Here is a 5,499-nt window from a genome sequence, read left to right as displayed (position 1 = left end):
TCTGTCTTGAGGAAGAATTGTTTGTTTCCCAAGCGTAACATTGTGGTTGCTGAGATGAAAGGTACTATTGTTTTCCACCTCCATGATGAGTTACGATCGAAAAAACCTGTTTTGACTGATGCACAAAACAAAAAAATACAGATGAACTAAAAATCCACGACTCCTAAGGATGCATTCTCAATTTATTTTTAAAAACATCATTTGAAGAGACAAGTTGAATGGAATACAATTTTAAATTAGAGAACACCAATGTGTTGCCATCTGTGTACACTGTACACAATTGTCTCAAGAATTCTATTGAAGGTTTAAACTAAACCTCCCTGTAAAGCATTAAGTATACAATTTAATGTTCACTATAGTTACTACACTCTAAAGTAAATCCTGTGGAGCACTTTACAACATTCCCTCGACTTGAAAGGTGCCATATAAAAGGCAAGGATTTTTACACATATATCTCAATGATTTTGCTCAAAGTTTAATTTTACATTCCTGCAACAACAACAACATTACATTTGTATAGCGCCTTTCACATCAGGAGGACGTCCCAAGGCGCTGGACAGTGTACAGAATTTCAGACCCGAGCTGGGGTCAGGGGGGAGAGGGGAGGGGAAGGGGTATGAACAATGGCATGGTCGAAGAGGAGGGTTTTAAGGCAGGACTTGAAGGAGGCTAAGGAGGGGGTGAGGCAGAGTGATTGGGGATGGAGTTCCAGAGGTTGGGAGCAGAGTGGCTGAAGGCTCCCCTGCCAATGGTGGGATGGGTGGGTCGGGGGACGTGGAGCAGGCTGGAACCGGCTAAGCGGAAGGAGCGTGCGGGTTGGTAGGGGGATAGGAGGTCACAGAGATAGGGTGGGGCGAGGCCATGGAGAGCTTTGTAGGTGAGGACCAGGATCTTGAACTGGATCCTCTGAAGGATAGGGAGCCAATGGAGTCGGGACCACACACAGAATCCACCCCCCACCCCCTCCCACACACACACACAGATTTCTCCATCATCCATACCACACAGACACACACAGAATCCCCCCACCCCTCCCACACACACAGAACCCCACCACCCATACGATACACACACACATACAGAATCCCCCCACTACCCACACACATACACAGACACCCCCCCACCCCCCACACACACACAGTCACACACAAACACAGAACCTCCCACACACCCACACACAGTCACACACACACACAGAACCCCACCCCCCCGCACACACACAATCACACACACAGAACCGCCTTTCTCACACACACACACACAATCACACACACACAGAACTCCCCCCCCACCACCACACACCCATACACACAGTCACACACACACACAGAATCCCTCACCACCCACACACACACATAGTCACACACACACAGAACCCACCACCACCAACATACACATACAGTCACACACACAGAACCCCACCACCACCCACACAATCACACACACACAGAACTCCCCACCCTCTCTCCAACACCACACACACAGACAGATACACCCACCTATACACACACAGACACACAGTCACAGACACCCACCCATACACACAGTCACACACACGGAACACCCCCCCCCCCAACCCCATGCTAAACCTAACATCACTGTTATCTGGATGCTCTCCTACTGAAACCTGCTCCACTTGCCCCACTTCATTTCCCAGAACTAAATCCAGCACTGCTTCCTTCCTCGTTGGGTTGGAAACATGCTGTTCCAGAAAGTTTTCCTGCACACATTTCAGGAATTCCTCTCCTTCCTACCCTTTACACTGTGTGTTTCCCAGTCTATGTTCGGATAATTGAAGTCCCCATTATCAATACTCTATTGGTTTTGCATCTCTCCAAAATCTGCTTGCAGATTTGCTCATCTATCTCCTTCCCACTATTTGGAGGTCTATAGTAAATGCCTAACAGAGTAACAGCTCCTTTTCTGTTCCGTAACTCTAACCAAATCGATTCAGTTTTTGGACCCTCTAACACATCGTCCTTTTCCAGGACCGTGAACGTGACCCTTACAAGTATTCCTACCCCTCCTCCTTTTTTGCCTTCCCTATCCCTCCTGAATAGGTTGTAACCAGGAATATTCAGCTCCCATTTCCTGTCCTTGTTTGAGCCAAGTCTCTGTAATTGCCACTACATCATAACCATATGTGGCAACTTGAGCCTGCAGCTCACCAAGCTTATTGGTCACGCTTCGTGCATTTACCCACATGCACTCCAATATCGGTTTAATCCGCTCTACATTTCTTCCCCGTCTCTTTCCACTTTTTGCTGGACTCCTCCTTGTTTCATTTCTATTTGTCTCTCCTCGTCCACTATGTAACTCGTTTCCCCTCCCTGATGCTACGTTCTGATCCCCATGTCTTCTTGTGTAACTTTATTTGGTAGTAAATTAATCAAAGGAAACAGTTTGAAAGTAGCTGAAAAAAAAGGGTTTCGATGTAAACACTTTTAGATATTGTTATGCAACAGTGCTTGAAACAGCATGGCTACAATAGAAGCCGTGTGTTGTAAATGTGCGCAAGTAAGTAAGTGGTTATACAGTAAAGCTCACATAAGTCTTATCGTTATAAATCATATAATCCCCTAAAACTTGTACCTTCCACCCGAGTCCCAGTCATCCTATCAAAACTTATATTTCTTTGCACTACTTACATTAATCACCTCCTAACTCATAATGCTGCACCTCTAACCTCCATTACTTCAGCAGCTATCAGCTGTATTAAATTGCGACAAATGGCGCCCTGACCCGGCAACGCATGCACACTTACCAGCCGGCTGCATTGAGTCGTGGAAAATATAGTCTTGATCCGTCAACACATGTGCAGAAGAACTTCCATTTCCAGCGATTCAATACTTGCTGGTAAGTGTGCATGCAGCGACAGGTCAAGCTGCATGGAATGTAGTTTTGACCCGTCATCACATGTGCACTTACCGGTTGCAGTGACAAACTACCACATGTCGACTTACCAGCTGCAATGAATGTAGAATACAATGCACAATGTAGATTATTGATTAAATAGGATTTTGTATGATTTATATAGTTTGCGTGCAACTTGGGCTTTGTGTAAGTCATACAAAATGTTATGGTCCTGGCTTATGTGAGTTTTACTGTATTGTACAAACATTTTTCATTAATATAGGTTTTCCACTAAGTTTTAAAAATATTTGTATAGCGGGCAATATATTCTATAAATGTGTCAACCATATGCTTAACCTATTCGACTGCTAAGGTCTGGACAATTGGTCAACTTCCCTCACAGAGGAAGTGCAGAGCCAGCTTACTTGTTTTGAGATATTATGTCAGCAAGATTGACCATTAATCAATAGATGGAGAAAATTATTGTCTACATTTAAATCCATTGACATAAATAAACATTATTATGAATCTCAATGATACACAATGAGCGTCAGGACAACTCTTTCAAAGCCTGGATGCAAGTTACTTATCCATCCTCTTGAGTTTAGAGTGGCATTAATATCAAAAGATTGTTGGTGAAGATAGAGAACATTTTAAATAGTGACAAAAATATTAAAGCTATAACAATTGATTTTTAAAAAAAATTGTTCAAAGCAATTTAATGGTTTAGAAATTCAGCTGCAAAAATAAAAAATGACCTTTTTCTACAATAATTGTAAAAATATGAATTATCTGATGTATGTTACTCTCATTTGAATTGTAATCTGAATTCAAAAGTTTACAGCCTATCAGTTTTCTAAATGAGACCCATTTTTTTCCCACATCCAATTTGTTTCGAGTTCATTTTGGTAAGTTTGCTTAATTTATAACAGAAGACAGTCTTACCACCAGTATGGCTAAACACACAGTTACTCTCAGTTTAACAATCTCAGACCACTGAATGGTAACTGGTTGAATGGTAAAGCTAATATACATAATTTTATGCTCTGATGCAAACTGAGCACTTAGAATTTGTAGCTGCAATAACTATTTAACAGATGGCTGCTGGAGGCAAGGGTAGATATTTTGTAAAGCTTTTAAGATTAAATGAGGTTTTATATTTAGTCTGTATTGATTTTTTTTTATTTGATACTCTGCCCCCTTTCCACCAAAAAACATCACTGATGAAAGATGTGCAGATAACCTCTTCTCACCTTCAGTGCCATTCTTGGGTCAAAAATTAGGTACCATTGACCCATCTGGACCATGTAGCTCCAGTTTTGATTTTAATATCTGCTCCTAGCTATCTTATCTTCCTCAGATACAAAAGGAGTTCTGTCATGTTGCATGCAAACGCCCTGCTTGTTAGCCTTCCCAACTCTACCCTCCACAGGCTGCAGATAATCCAGAACTCTGCAGCCCGTGTCCTCTCCCGCACCAGGCTCCATGAGCTTGTTCCCCCCTACCTCTCTGATCTCCTAGACCCCTACCATCTGCTCGCTCTATCTACTCAGCGGGCTCCGGCCTGCTTCACGTCCCCCGCCTCGCTCGCCCCACTATTGGCGGGTGGGCCTTCTGCCACTCTGCCCCTACCTTCTGGAATTCCATCCCTCAGTCCCTCTGCCTCGCCCCCTCCCTTACCTCCCTCAAGACCCATCTCAAGCCCCGCCTTTTTGACTGTGCCTTTGATCACCCTCCTTCCTCCCCTGGGCCCCACCCTCCCAGATCCCGACCTCCAGCGCGGATCTGAATCTCAATGATTGTCCAGTGCCGTTGGTGGTCCTCCCGACCTGAAAGGCGTTATACAGATGTAATTTTATCGTTGTTGTTGTTGTTGTTGTTGTTAAATAAATGTAGTTAAATATATCATAACAGAGACTTTCTATTTTCCGTTTTATAATATTACTCGAAGCATATAAAACTGCCATTTAGTGTCTCTTGTGTTATAATTGTGTTATTTGTCCTCTGGACAATGTCCCACCTCCTGCGGATTGTATAACTCACTGCTGGTGAGTAAAAGAAAATGAGAAATTGACTGATCTCTGAAGACTATTGGTGGTTTCCAGAACAGCGACCAAAACGAAAGATCATTTGCTCCCAACAGATCGAGAAGCTGAAGTTTTTTTTCCACATAATTTATCAGCATTGGAAAGAGGTCGCGCATCACGATCAGTTTCAGAACAGCTTACAAAGGAATGTCTCGGTAAAAGTTGGAAGAGAAAGTTCCAAATTTAAGTCATGACATAATGATTTTTCTTAAATTGAAAAATTAAGTGTTTTGTGTTTTTTCAAAACAACAGAGTAAAGGTTGATCTATGTTTTATATGGTGTAAAATCCACGATCTTCTCATTGAGTCAATGCGATCTGTAAATGTAGCCCTCGGAACACGCACTGTTTCAGGTGAAATGGTCAAACTGCAGTCGGTGGCGGGAGAGGTTTGCAGTGAAGCTGAAGGGGAATCCTGTAGCGAGAAGGCGGGTTAGCAGCTCCGTCTCTGGTCAAAGCGTCCGAAGGTTCTTCACAGAACAATAAAACCGAGTTACTCTGGGTTTCTGACGAATCAGAACCTAAAACAAATCTACAATTTACAACATTTAATTGGACAG

This window comes from Callorhinchus milii, unplaced genomic scaffold (assembly GCF_018977255.1).
Source record: "Callorhinchus milii isolate IMCB2004 unplaced genomic scaffold, IMCB_Cmil_1.0 Scaffold6, whole genome shotgun sequence".
NCBI lineage: Eukaryota > Metazoa > Chordata > Chondrichthyes > Chimaeriformes > Callorhinchidae > Callorhinchus > Callorhinchus milii.
Note: the sequence above shows the minus strand (reverse complement) of the source record.